The 15,238-nt window shown below is 44.4% G+C and overlaps 1 protein-coding gene and 1 pseudogene across 5 annotated transcripts in view; both read left to right on the forward strand.

The window, feature by feature from the left end:
• The window catches only part of SYNPR (synaptoporin), a 176,919-nt gene that overhangs the window by 64,640 nt on the left and 97,041 nt on the right, over positions 1 to 15,238 (forward strand). Inside the window, exon 3 of one of the 5 annotated variants that reach the window (XM_065550645.1) lies at positions 6,923 to 7,024. The exons of the other annotated variants lie outside the window; for them this stretch is intronic. The gene's annotated coding sequence lies outside the window, so the exon portion shown is untranslated. The remainder of the gene's footprint in view (positions 1 to 6,922; positions 7,025 to 15,238) is intronic. 5 annotated transcript variants of the gene reach the window in all.
• Positions 5,938 to 6,056, forward strand: LOC112058767 (5S ribosomal RNA; annotated as a pseudogene).

A 15,238-nucleotide genomic window follows, 5' to 3' on the forward strand; every position in this document is an offset into this window, starting at 1 on the left:
GTGTAATGAGGCTGATGAAAATCTCAAGGAATACAAGGAAGAGAGCCTGACCTACTCTGTCAGAAGACAATTGGTACAGGTAACTTTAAATAAACAAACAAAAAACTGTGCTGAGGTGATAACCTACCCCAATATTCCACAAGGAGGACTGTGTGTCATATGTTTGGAGTATTCCCACAGAAGGTTAAGTCTTAATTTTGTGCTTTTAGAAAACAAATTAGGGAAGAGAAATGTACTGGAGACCTCGTGTCCAACCAAAGTAGCCCAGATTTGGAATATTATATGTTCTCAGCATGCTCATGAACAGGTTACAGGCCAAGTATAATTTGCTGGACTCATCATTCTGCCAGTAATTTAGAACGGTGAGTATATTGGAGAAGGTCACAATCCTGTTTATGAACAGAAAGACTTGAAATTTGTTGGTCAAATTGATTGTTTATCCAAATCAGTCATTGGACATATAGAATAATTCATGATAGACAATAAAGGGTTGATCTATTATGACCATGTGATGAGTGTATCAACCCTTCCACGTGGTGGCATGTGGGAGGACACATACTGTGGGTGGAGGATTGGTGAATAACCTTGTTTTATATATCAGAGAAGAACTATATGAAGGTAAGAAACTTCTCAATAGCTTTGCTCTCTATCTTTTTGCTCTGCTGAAGGTGTCTGTCCATACCAGAACCCTGCTGGTCCTAAGACATGAGTGGATGGAGGTGCTTTAAGCAGGGCTCTTTAAATTCCTTCTCTGATGTTTAAAGCCATCGCTGCATCATGCCACACACGCTGCCAGACTTCTCGGAGGTCATCAGATGTCTCTATTTTCTGTACTCCGGCAGTGAGGTGCTTATAAGCCGATCCCAGACGCTGAGGCTGGAATTTTCAGAAGGACTCTGTGGCCCTACTTGCTCTTTCCAAAGAATTCAGCACTCAGCAGCTTCCAAAATTGGGCTGCCTTTTGGGTGCCTAAATGGCAGGTGAGTTCTTCTGAAAATCAGGCCCTAGTTGTAGGTGCCGAGTACTTGTGAAAATCTAATCCTGAGTATGTGACGTCTGCAATCCCCTCTCCCTCATGTCAACCATATGTATGAGAGCTTGAAGTTCCCTTTCAGGGTGGCTATCCCGAACAGCAGGGAACACATGACATCAGCTAGGTCACTAAGCCAAGCTAGATGTTATTTTTTCATTATGAAGTGCAAGAATGAAGTGAAGAATAATATACAACATAAAAAGAATATGAGAGCATGGACTGATCTACAGTTCTCATTGACATTCTAAGTACACTCCAGATTCACTTAGGAGACTCACTTCTGCTATAGCAGAATATCCTTTCTGTTGGAGGGCAAGTCTCTTTGCTCTCTGACTCCTTAAACCACCCCGTATTCCTAAGGTTGTATTATAACTACATCTCTTAGCTGTAATGTAGGCCTACTTCCCAAGGTGCTGCTGATGAAATCAGTGTGGCACAGCTGGCTGGCAAGCCACCTTTGAATTGTTTTCACTGTTTTGGAATATACCAAGTTATTTTATTTAGGAGTCTCTACACACATGCATTAAAGGCATTTCACCATAGGTGGTCCTTGACGGGGTGTGTGTGTGTATATAAGCATAAACTAGACCACTTCTTTAAAAACCCTTTGCTCATTAGCCACAACAGCCAACAATGATCCACCACTTTTAAGATCTCCCACCAGAGCCTTCCCGTTCCCTCACAGCCAAAGAAAGCAAATGGGCCTTGTAGGGTACCGTGAAGGGGAATAAATTAAGGCCATTTTGGACCAAGGAGGGAGTGAGCTGAAGGCTGCTGGGATCTTGCAGAGCCAGCTGCCCTCGATCTTCTAAAAGTGGGGCTCTAGTATACGCAGCTGTGGCAGTGTGCCACAGGGTGTGAGCTGGGCTTTCGGCTAATCACGTACCAAGCCATTAGGTCGATTGTGTTAAATAAACGCAGGCCTCCTCTTAGATCTGCTCCCTCTAGGCAGTCAGAAAGGAGGCTGTTGTCAGGACCCCAGTATTGAGCTCAGGCCTGCTAAGTCGGCAGGTGCTGCACCAGGGTGGTGCACTGAATTGCTGCCCTTAACCAACAGCCTTTATGCTAAAGGCCTCTGGGCTCAGAGCAGCCACATCCCAGGCCCCTGATTGGATGGACAGGCAGTGCTCTCACTGCATGCCTCGCCGATATAAAGACTGAAGCAGGAAGAGGAAGCTGTCTGAGCAACATACCAGTGCTTGCTGCCTAGATCGCCTGCTGCATCACCTGACCCTGTCTTGTCACCTCGCCTCCCCAACCCACTGAACCTGGCCCCTTGGAATAGATCTTCCAGCTACTGACCCCTGTACAAAATCCAACCGTTGCCCTGGGCTGCCTCTGGTAAGGGTTAACCGGCTGGCTACCCGACCACCTGCGCACACTTGACCGCCGCTCGGGACTGCCCCCTAGCCTGCCTCGGCCCCTGGGCTCTACAGAAGTACATGGTGTGGAACTGATCGGTGCTGTGGGACCAGGTGTACAGGTACTCCTTGAGTCCCAGTGGGTAAGGGGTTACCAGGAAAGTCCAAGTTCCCTCCTATCCCATGGCTGATCTGGTTCAGCGCCTGCCTTTCCACCCTAGCGCCTCCCACCCACTGGAGGCCCTGATGATCAGCTCCTCCCCCTCCCTCCCGGCGTCCCCCACCTGCCATTATCAGCTGTTCCACAGTGCAGGAGGTGCTGGGGGGAGGGGGCAGGAAGAGGCTGGGGAGGGGGTGGGAAGATGCAGGGTGGGAGCTTGGGGGAAGGGGTGGAGTGGGGGTGGGGCCTGGGGAGGAGCGGGGGTGGGAAGAGGCAGGGTGGGAGGTTGGGGGAAGGAGTGGCGTGGGGCCCGGGGCAGAGTTGGGGTCGAGCATTCCCTGGGAACAGATGAAGTCAGTGCCTGTGGTCTCTAGTGTTGTCCTTTACCAAGTGTTCTGAGTTGCTTTGCTCTTACGCTGAATTCCCAGTGGGTTAAAGCCAGCGCTGAGGAAAGTGTCTCAAACTGAACTGTAGCTTGGGGTACAGCTGTCTTTAAAATGTGGATTTCTTATTCAAATACCCAATTTTTTTGGCCAAAACCCTAAATATTTTGATTCTGAAGTGCTGCTGCAGTGCATCCTGGGAGTAGTACCTGGGATGTCTCCAGCTGTCATTCTCTACAGACCAGTATCTCTGGTTAGACTGTATCTCTCATAGAGAGAGGGAGTAGCCAATTGCAGGAGATATGGTTTGGCCAAGGTGCTCTCCCCTTGAGGAAAACGGAAGCATGAGGCACCGCAATGGAACTAGTTTGGGTTTTGCCCAAACCGTTTTGTTTTGAGCATTTTCACTTTTTCGTGTTTAAAAAAAATTCTGCAGAGAGTTCATTCCAGCAAAATCCCAAATCGATGCTTCTAAAAAAGGACATTTGATGGAAAACTCTCATCCAGTCCTACTCTGAAAATTTATTTTAACTTCTCTGGCTGGAGTATCATTCTTGTCCCTTACACCTAAGCACATCACATGTTGAATGTAATGTTGTGAATTTTGTACGTTGACGTTTAGTTTGGTTCCTTTGCTGTGAAGCCTACAAAAGAACTCCACGAGTGTTACGTTGCTGGTGTGCAGCGTCCACTGCCTACCATTCTCATTTCTTGTTTCCTTGTACTCCCCCATCTGTCTGTATCCATCTTTTGTCTCATACTTAAATTGTAAGCTCTTTGGGACCTTTTTGTTATTTGTTTGTGCAGTGCCTAGCACAATAGGACCCTGGTCCATGCCTGGGCTCCTTCACAATATAATAACACAAATGATAATCTACCGTCACTTCATTGCACTCTGGCACTGTAACTATTTGAAAAAATCTAGATGGAATGACTTTCAAAAGTAACTGCCGTGTGTTTTAATTGGTTGTGGCGAAATATTTTTTTCATTTTAAAGTTGCAGTTTTCCCACATTCCAGCAGAGGTCACAGATGCCTTTCAGATGCAGTACATGCACGTGTCTTAAAATGTTCTTCATCAAAAATGTTGTGTGCCATATGGGCAGCTATTAACTCCTGGCTTATCAGAAAAACACTCAAAACACATTTTTCGTAGCCTCTAAAACCATTTTATGTTAAGAGCCACATAAAATGTGTTTTGTACTAACAACATGTGACTGGTGGGTTATTAAAGAGGTATCTTGGGGAGTTCTACCCTGAAATCCAGCTAACATGAACAGGACACTTGCAATTTACACACATACAGAATGGGAAGAGACTGTCTAGGAAGGAGTACGGCAGAAAGGGATCTAGGGGTTATAGTGGACCACAAGCTACATATGAGTCAACAGTGTGATGCTGTTGCAAAAAAAGCAAACATGATTCTAGGATGTATTAATAGGTGTGTTGTGAGCAAGACACGAGAAGTCATTCTTCCGCTCTACTCTGCTCTGGTTAGGCCTCAGCTGGACTATTGTGTCCAGTTCTGGGCACTGTATTTCAAGAAAGATGTGGAGAAATTGGAGAGGGTCCAGAGAAGAGCAACAAGAATGATTAAAGGTCTTGAGAACATGACCTATGAAGGAAGGCTGAAAGAATTGGGTTTGTTTAGTTTGGAAAAGAGAATACTGAGAGGGGACATGATAGCAGTTTTCAGGTATCTAAAAGGATGTCATAAGGAGGAGGGAGAAAACGTGTTCACCTTAGCCTCTAAGGATAGAACATGAAGCAATGGGCTTAAACTGCAGCAAGGGAGGTCTAGGTTGGACATTAGGAAAAAGTTCCTAACTGTCAGGGTGGTTAAACACTGGAACAAATTGCCTAGGGAGGTTGTGGAATCTCCGTCTCTGGAGATATTTAAGAGTAGGTTAGATAAATGTCTGTCAGGGATGGTCTAGACAGTATTTGGTCCTGCCATGTGGGAAATCTATGAATTTCCCACTTGATGATTTGAAAATTCACTTATGAATATTCAGGTGACAAGTGAGCTTCAGAGAATGCTAAACTACAATAATGTTGCCACTTAGGCCTGGGCTACACTAGCAGGGGGGTTCGAACTAAGATACGCAACTTCAGCTACGCTGTTTGCATAGCTGAAGTCGAAGTATCTGAGTTCGACTTACCTGGCCGTCCTCACGGCGACAAGTTGACTGCCATGGCTCCCCCATCGACTCTGCTTACTTTTCCTGCCAAGGTGGAGTACGAGCGTCAATCAACGGATCGATTTATCGTGTCTAGATGAGACACGATAAATTGATCCCCGATAAATTGAACACTACCCGCCGATCCGGCGGGTAGTATAGACGTACCCTTAGTTTCTGGCATTTTACTATGTATGTATACATGTGGTCTTGTTAGCGATTGTAGGTACTCTTGTCAAAACTGGGGTAGTTTAATTTTGATTTTTTTTTAAAGCCAGTGAACATGATGTATTTCCTTACAACCTGACTTATAATTAATGAAAGATTTCTGGTTTCTGTGTTATTTTCTTGACCGTCATTTGGAGAAGTATAAGGCCAACCAAGGAGTTGCTTGATTCTGTCCATCAAGTCCTCAGTAGCTTTCTCTGCCTTCTTATGGGTCATGAGGTTTGCTTGTAGGCCAAGACTGACAACATTTGTTTCCATTTAGTTTATTTTAATATCACATTATGAAGCATGTAGGATTTTCACTTAAAAATAGAGGTCTACTTGGCCTAATTATTAGACCTGACCCACCCAGACCCAAACTTGAGAGGATCCAGTTGTTTTCCAACCCAACCCCGACCTGAGTCAGCACTGCCACCTTCTGCCCATGGGGTTGGCATTGCAGTGGCTGCATACCCTGTTCCTGCTATCTACCGCCCCCTGCTGTGCTGTGTGTGCTACAGAGTAGAGGTGCTGCAACTCACCTCAGTGTGTGTACACACAGCACAGAGGTGGCAGGAGCAGGGTATACAGTCTTAGTGCCAGCCCCAAGGACAGGAGACGGCCATACCGGACTGAACGCCCCCGATCCCGTCCGATCTCGGAAGGTAAACCATCCTGGGCCTGGCTAGTACTTGGATGGGTGACCGCCTGGGAATCCCAGGTGCCATAGGCAGCTTTAAGCACACAAAAGACAAAGGACAGGAGGAGAAATGATCCAAACCCGAGTGGATCTGGTTGTTTTCCTATCTTACCGTACCCAGACTTGACACATTTAATCTGGTTCCATCAGGGTTGGGTTGAAGTTCTCGACATATAGAAGGTTTTAAACATTTCTGCATAGTGTGCACAGATGTCATTAGGCTTGGAAAGATTAGATTATCAGTAAATGTTTGATTTCACTATACACACACAAACATTTCCACTGATAATCAAAATGTACTAGTAGGCAAAGTAAGAAAAATGCTGTTTGAACGTATTGGAGTTTGATTTAAGGACATTTACTTTGTATATTTTTGACATGTGATGCTGACAATCTGTGTTAACAGTTATAAAGTTTTAACTTCTTGAATCTCAGCATCTACTGTCATTAAAAGATTGTCTGCCCCCTATTGTCTAAGTGCCCCACCATAACTTTGGTCAACTGGGAAACTTTAAATTAATAAAAATAGGAAAAAATGCTTAAAAATAAACTGATATCCATTGACATTATATTTTTTAAAAATCAATTTCTACCAAGCCTGGACACAATTAACAATACATCATGTGCATGTATAGTACAGTTTAACTTTCAGTTAAAACCACAACTACTTAACAACACAACTGCAACGGTTACTGTAGTTCTTTGGTATAGGAGTTTGCAGATGATACAGAAAAGAAACGCTCAACTTTCATAGCACAAGTGTGAGATATTGCTGTAACTTGATCTGTAATAGCGGTGCTGCCAATTCCTCTATAATCCTTGAATGCAAAAAAAATTGTTTCTTGTTCAAAGGAGTTTGCTGAAAAGTTCCCTAACCATCATTCTGGTTTTCCATTCAGGGAGATTGTATGAAATTGCCATTTGGTACTGCAGTTTGCACAAAGCTACTGAGAAGTTGAAGTCCATACCACTCTCCACACCTTTGCAGACCTTGAAAGGAGGTGATGTTTGTTTATCTGTATTAAAATGAAATCTGGCAAGATTCACATCAACATGCATTAGTGAATACCACAAATATTTGAAAGCAGTTTTAAAACTTGCTGGGTTTAATTTTCTCCTCAGAATCCCTTTGCTGGAGCTTGTGGCACCTTAGAGACTAACAAATTTATTAGAGCATAAACTTTCGTGGACTACAGCCCACTTCTTCGGATGCAGTGGGCTGTAGTCCACGAAAGCTTATGCTCTAATAAATTTGTTAGTCTCTAAGGTGCCACAAGTACTCCTGTTCTTCTTTTTGCGGATACAGACTAACACGGCTGTTACTCTGAAATTTGCTGGAGCTGTTATCCTTCTGTGGCTCCCTCTCTTGAGAGGAAGGGTGGTTTTGCAGTTAAGGTACTGAGCTTGCACTCAGGACATCTGGGTACAATTATTGGGCAAGTAACTACTTCTCTCCTTGCCTCAGTTCCCCATCTGTAAAACAGAGGATAATAAATCCTCCTTTTCTTCTACCCTTTGTCTTGTCTATTTAGATTGTAAGCTCGTTAGGGCAGGAACTTTCTCCACAGTTGTGAGGAAATACACTCCAGTGTTCACATCCTGCAGGCTATTGTAATGATCTTTGAACAATGTACACCTTGAGACTAAAGGTAGGTGATAACATCTTTTATTGGTCAGAAGTTGGTCCAATATTTCCTCACTCACCTGGTCTCTCTAATATCCTGCAACTGATATGGCAACAACTACACTGCAGAAGATGCCTTGTATCGTTTGAAAACTCATCATTTGCTTTTTTCAGTATTGTCCTGGTAATCTGTGGCAACATTGTATGTGAAGTGATAAGATTTCCCTGTATGACGTGTTTAACACATGTTCCAAACCCCACTGCCCTGCTCAGGCAGAAGTCAGGTGTGTCCTAAATGAAGGAAGGAATGTGTGCTTGCCTTAATTTGCATTTAAGCAATAAACAAAGTCATCAAGCAGGGAGGGAAACAAACGAAGTTCAAACAGGTGAGAAGAAAAAAACCCCAGCAGGGAATATCCTTCTACAGAGACTGTCTCCTGAGTCTCAGACGGAAATGTTTTTCAAGAGAGGGACAAACCAAGGGGCCCTCCTCCTCCTCTCCCTGCCCACCTCATTCTCCACACCTGAGAAGACTAAAGGAACCAGCCCTTGGATTCTGGTGGAGGGGTCCTGACCTGAAAGTTTGGTCAGTAATCTGCTGGAGCATGTAGTGAGTTTGCTTTGCAACTAAGAGACTTTCTTAAGTAAATACTAATAAACATTTATCTTTATTTTCTTATAACCATTTGTGACTCTTAAGCCTTATTATATGTACTCACTTAAAATCTATCTTTGTAGTTAATAAACTTGTTTTACTGTTTTATCTAATCCAATGTGTTTAAGTTGAAGTGTCTGGGTAACTCTGTTTAAGGTAATAAACTGACATATTATTCCCTTAAAGGAGAGAGGCTGCAGCTACACACAGACACGCATCGGTGTTTGCTATAAGGCTGTTTGTGAGCGGCCCAGGTGGGAGCTACTCCAGCAAGGCATTATGAGGCACCCAAGGCTGTACGGCTGGGGTGACACAGGCCCTCTCTAGTACAGGGCCGGCTCCAGGTTTTGTGCCGCCCCAAGCAGCGCAAAAAAAAAAAAAAAAAAAAAAAAAGCCACGGCAGCGCGATCGCGCCACTCCACTCTTCGGCGGCAGGTCCTTCGCTCCGAGAGGGACTGAGGGACCCGCCGCCAAAGACCCGGACATGCTGCCCCAATAGTGGCCGGAGTGCCGCCCCTTGGTATTGGCTGCCCAGAGCACCTGCTTCTTTAGCTGGTGCCTGGAGCTGGCCCTGCTCTAGTATGGATTGTGCACCAGTATATTCACAACAGTACCTAGCACAATGGAGCCCTGATGTTGGTTTAGGACCCCCAGTGTTGCCAGGATTTAAATAATTAGTAGTAATCAATATATTTCTGTGTAGTGAATAAGTCTGATATAGCTCTGAAAAGTTTATGTATTTTTATTGTCCCCCCCCCCCCCCCCCCCCCCCGTATCTCAAAATCCTTTGTCCAACCGGGCAAGAAGTAACAAACACACCCTGCAACATTTCAGTGAGTCTACTTCTGTGAGCCTTTCAAATCCGAGTAAGGTGAAGGGAGGATCTACTGCAAGTGCCACATATTGTACTCATGATGCCTTTTTTGTTTGAGAAGCAACCTTGGTCATTTAAAATAATATTGAAGGCTGTGCTCAGTTCATAAATATTTCCATTAAATAATTACATCAACAAAAGAGCTGGAAGGCTGAGTCATGACGAATCCGTTTGGTTTTCTGTGGAAGCAGAAACATTTTAATTGGCCTTACCTCTAGTGCTCCTTAACCAGTATACAGTCAATGCTTGCATGTTGAGTTCAAGGAGAAACCAAATCCTGAAAAATAGTGAGAAAAAGAGCTTGCAAAAATGCCTACTTCTTGTGACAGATTTCTCAAGACCGACTATTTCGGCTTTTTACTGAAAGAGAGCCTTCCGCTTCTTTGATGCATTAATTCAGCTCAGCCAGCATCTTTACAAGAATGGGTCTTAACATGCAAACTGACATAGGGTGCTGAGTTGAGGCTCCATTTGTTTGAAGGATTAGTTAATTGCAAAAAAGTGTGTGTGTGTGTGTATATATATGTGTGTGTGTGTGTGTGTGTGTATATATATGTGTATGTGTATATATAAAAGCTTATTTTATTACCTTCTGCATGCTCTGCTGACTGAGTGCACACTCACTCTCCCATTGAGTCAATGGCAAAGCTCCCATTGACTTCATTAGTACAGGATTGAACCCAATGTGCAATAACTTGAAGCTCCAACTCAGACAGCGAAGCTGTATGTCCACTTACCCAGCATCCTATAGACAGGCTGAGTGCGTGCTCCTCCCCGTGCTGATGTGCCAAAGAGGAGGGGCGGTAGCAGGAAACTTCATCCCCATATTCATGCCGTATGGGAGGATCTTGCCGTAAGTCAAGAAACTGCCTAGAGATTGGTTAATGTCCTCTTGCACAGCATATCCCCAAGATGGGACAGCCTATGGATTGGATGACAAGTCTGTCCCCTCACCCAGCATGTATACTGTGCTCTATAGCTAGCGCTGAGTGGTGATGGGTTTAGCTGCTGTGCAGAGGAGCAGCAAAGTGGTCTCTACAGCTTGTTCCTCGTACGGAAATCGGTCCAGACCAACAGGTGTCCAGGAAGAAATGAGTCCGAGAATTGCGAAAGGCTAACTGACTAAAGAATTACTAAGGGTGTTCTATTGTGGATGGAATCTGAATTCTTCATTTAACAGCCTTTTAGGTGAACTGGTATTTTGTGCTCCAGTTTCCCCCATGCTGTGCAGTGTTAATGTGTGAACTTGCTGTGCAATATTAAATAGCCTGAAGCTCTTATACATGTGTTGAAAATGTTACTCACGGAATAGCCTCTTTGTTTCCATTTTATGTTTAAATAGAAAAACATCTGCATCTAATTTTATAGTATCGTGTGTATTGCTAATTGGCCAGTTCTTATCATATGTCTCGTAATTGCTGGTATATTCTTTCCTCCTCGCCCAAGACTTGCTGTATGTCATAATGAAGACATAATACGACACTTGGTTTTTATGTTAACTACTTTTGTTCATAAAGGGTGAAATTCCCCCTTTATGTGCAGAAGGCAGCAAAGGCCTTTGCACCCCTTGTTGTTTAGCAAGATTCATTTAAGTCACTAGGGCCTTGTTTTAGTTCTCTGGATCTGAGTGAATTTGACCTACTATTTGGAATGCAACACTATTAATGCTAGAGATGGCTGAAAACAAACTCTAGACTCAGACTCCCCTGAACCGGGAAGGGGATGACCTTTGGAATCTGGAACTGTATTAGAATTTCACTACCAGCTGCTAGTTCTATAATGGAGTGGGAGGGTGGTGGTGGGAGGGAATCTACTACAGGAGACAAAATATGGATCCAGGTTTTTTTTTCACTTGGGCCCATCTCTTGTGAGCACATCTAGTACTGCTGCTTGATAACTGTGACAGGGAGGGACTCACCACTGCAGCGCCTCCTGCTGGCTGTCCTGGGGATTAGCGCTGCTAGCCAGTGTGCCCTCTTCTGGTGGTGTCTCACTGCTGTCACTTCTGCATCCCAGGACCGTGGCATCTTCTTCAGGACACAGCCCTCCGTCTGTGTCATGCTCTGTTCTCCCTGCATTTTGGGGGACCTGCAGTCCGCTGTCCAGTGACTTCCCTCAGTGGCAACTGCAGCCCATTGTCTGGCCACTTCCTCAGTGGCAAGGGGGGGGACCTGGGCCCGCCCACTACTCCAAGTCCCAGCCCAGGGACCCTGTAGATGGCTGCCATTTGCTGCGTCCCCTCTGACTCCTCAGTTCATTTCCCTGGGCCACTTCCCCATGGCCCCCAGCACCTTCTTCCTCCTTACCTCAGGGCTTCAGTCTGCCAGTTTTAGCAGCTAGCCAGGAGCTCTCGCTAGCTTCCCCGGTCCCTGCTGGCAGCACTGCTCTGTCCAGGGTGCTGGCACTCCTTCCTCCTCTAGGAGCCTAACCTTCCCTCCTCGAGCTCCAGGCAGTAGAGTAGCTACTCAAGCTGCTTTGCCCTGCAACTCTTCTTGTATGGGCCTGCTGGGCCCTGACTGGCTGCTCCTCTCAGCCCTTCTCTGATTGGCTGCCTCATGTGCACACTCCCTAGGGACTTCTCTTAACCCCTTAGAGCCCAGTGTGGGGCAGACGCTCCATCACAATAACCTTCTACTATTATAATATATTATCACACTTTGTTGTATTATAAATTTCTTGTGTGATTGAGTTATGTTCTGAGCCAGTGATTTGTACTTAAAAGCACTAATAAGAGCATTTAAAGAAAAGACCAAATGAATGTGAACTACATGACTCAATGAAATGTTAAGCATTGCCATGATTTTTCTATTGTCCTTTTTGCTAAAAGCTTTTTTTTTTTGTACAGAAAGGTATACACAATAGTTCAGAGTAGTTGATACTGAAAGTGTCATCTATTCTAAGTGCAATGGTTGACTCCAAACATACCTCAAAATCCCTTGAATTGTCTGATACACAACACTAAGATGATGCAACTAAGTTTTATGCTGGAAAGTCATTTCTGGTTCTTACCTGAAAGTCCTTCTTACAACTGTAATTATCAGTTGTAAGTGAAACTGACAGCCTAGAAACTTGAAGTTCTTTCCTACAGTAAAATATCTTCAGGCAATGGTAGAACTTTGGAGATCTATGCAAAACCTATCATCTCCAATTGAAATCACTTTCTTTGATCTAATGTCTCATTTTAGCTTTCTCTGAAATCAAATGAAAATAGGGAAAAAGTTGTAAATAAGAACATGACAAGGCAGTTGCAGGATATTGTGTAACAGTAGAAGCCTAAGAAGTTGGACATTTTAAAGGTCTTTACTAGACTATGTTTAAAGTCATTGTCTGGCAAAAATCAACCAACAAGCCATTCTAGCTGTTATAAAAGATGTTTGAGATGTGACTTTACCTTTACTTATTAGTTGGAAAACTAAATGTTTGGGATTACTAAATATCTTCTCATTCTCTATGGAAATGGGACATTTCATTTGCAGAGCATAAAGCGAGATATGTTGGAAGATCAGGAAGTGCAGGAATGAGAACAGGACTCTGAAAATGGCACCTTCTTGTAGCCTCGATCTGCACCTTATGCATATTTAGGGTTTTGTTTTGTTTTGTTTTGTTTTTTACTACTCCAAATTCTTGTTAGCATTACTCTATAGTCTTAACTTCACCACCAGCACCCTTGTTGTGCCTGGAGACTTCATAGGCATTCAGGCGGTTGGTGATTTTAAAGTTGCATTACATGCCACCTTGCAACATGCTTCAGCACCTAGGCTGACAGGGTAGTTTTAAGATGAAGTGTCTATCTCAATTTTAAAATGCAAATGTTCAGCTGAGGCTTCTAAACCCCGTGCTCAAAAGTTCCCCATACAGATCTTGCATTTGTGATTCCTAATGGGAATTTGCATGTGCAAAGTAAGTATTTAGGCACATGGCTACGTGATGTGTTCATCCAAGTACGCAAGAGCAGAGTTTGCATGTTCCTTTGGGTTGTTCCTATGAATTGTTGTGTGTTCAAATATGTAGGGCAGTTTGGGGCCAGCTGAAAACTTGGTTTTTAATGCTGCTGTTTTCGTTGGTTTGTTTCATTCTTTGTTGTTTAGGCCTTATCTTTGTTAAATTGTTATACACCGAATACTAGCATTATGATTTCTCCTTTGGTTAGAATTAATCTTTGGCAGGTGATCACATATTTGGATTATTTTTTACATTTATTACTTACCCACACACCCCTCCATCATCTGAGACTCATTGCTTTTTTAGCATTGATTTTTTTTTTGAGAGTGACAGAGATTTACCAGCTCCAGTGATGAAATTAATTCTCTTCTAAATGATCAGATGACTTTGCTGGCTTCACGTAACTTTTTATGCATTTTCTCCATCAGCCTGTTACCATGGCCCAACCCCAAGTGACATGTAACCTTGACAGCTGTTACAGTAGTCAGAGTAATCTACCAGCTGGTCAAATAAATGAATCTAATCTCAGTGCAGTAGCTGATTCTCTCAAAAGAAAATTAGTTTGGAAGTAGATGCGACATCAGACTTAATGTTCTGCCAACCAGCATGGAAGGGTGGGCCCTTGTGCCACACTTTATAAAAACTTCACTCATTTATTTACAATTTTACTTGCAAACCTAAAACTTGCACGAGATTTGTTTGCAAAAATGTTGACTAAGCTTTGCAAGCCCCTTGGTGAACCGAAGTCAGGTGCAAAGCAAACCTGTTCTGCTTTATGAGTGCAAGTCACGTGCTTGATGGCTTTAGCTCAGTTTTGCTGTGAGCTTTGGGGTTTCTAAGAACCGGACGCTCGAAGTGTCAACACGCCTAGGCCACAGCGGAAGCTTCATGGCGCTGTATTGCTATTGCATTCAATCAGGAATAGGCAAGGGGAAGACGCAGACCATGGTACTAAATTCAGCCCCGGCTTAAACAGGTGCGACTTCTCTTCCACAGGACACAAACGTAGCAGTGAAGGGGAGCTACATCCACTTGTATCAGCGGTTCTATACTTTCTTAGTAAGGCGACCCGCTAGTGGCGCTTGTGAACCTGGCACGTGGGTCGCACTGCCACTCAGAGACATATTTCTTTGCCTAGAGCCCTGTGACCCATCTAGAACCTTCCCATGACCCACTGGGGGGTCGGCTCCCCCCATTTTGGAAATGTTGACTTCGCATCACAACTGAGTTTGGTCCCTAGTTCCCTATTCCATTGACACATGCGAGCAAACAGTTTTCAATCCAGGGATTTTCACGGTAGGCCAGAGAGTGCATGAAACCCGCCATCATAGCTGTATCGCTAGGGGAAGCCTTTCCAAGCTATGAGCCAGGAATCTGAAATGAAACGATGACCAGGACAATTGGATCGGAGTTTGCAGAACATTTCATTTGATGCTCCTGCGAGGGCAGGCGTCTCCATCTTTCAGGGCCTGATCCAATCCCAGTTGAAGTCAATGGGAGTACATCTGTTGATTTCATTGGGCGTTGGCTTAGACCTCCTATGCTTTGCCTTGTTGCTTCCCTAAACGACTCCTACTACGAGCTGTGCTGTGCCATCTCCTGTAGAGCTCCCCGTGCCAGGAATATCCCCCAGGGACCTTTGTGCCATATGAGTGGTGATCTCCCTGTGCCCTCGCCTCTAGATCCACTTCCTTGGCCTAGGGCTGACCTAAACTACATCTTCCCAGGAAAGAACTAAAAGATGGACACAGGGTCTCACAATTGTGGGACTCTCGACTTTTCTGCTCTCCTGGTGATTAGTTGACTGTCATCCCTGGCTTATTATCTCGTCTTTGTAGTCTGGTAGTGTTTGCCCATTGTGTTGCTCTCCAACCACACAGGATGACTCCATCCCAAGCCCTGAAGAGCTTGCAGGGCTAGGTCTGAATTAGACTAGAAGCTCCTCAACATTTCTCTGAAGTGCCACGCCGTGGGCTCTATATTCTGTATTCCTGTTCTGCAATCTAGTCGCACGTCTTACAGCGCCCAGCGGCATGATGCCCTGATCCTGATGCAGTGGCACCTGATGCTCTGAAATGTGCCACCATTGTGCTAGATACTCTAAATTGCATAGGACGACA

The sequence above is a fragment of the Chrysemys picta genome, chromosome 7 (assembly GCF_011386835.1).
Source record: "Chrysemys picta bellii isolate R12L10 chromosome 7, ASM1138683v2, whole genome shotgun sequence".
Classification (NCBI taxonomy): Eukaryota; Metazoa; Chordata; order Testudines; family Emydidae; genus Chrysemys; species Chrysemys picta.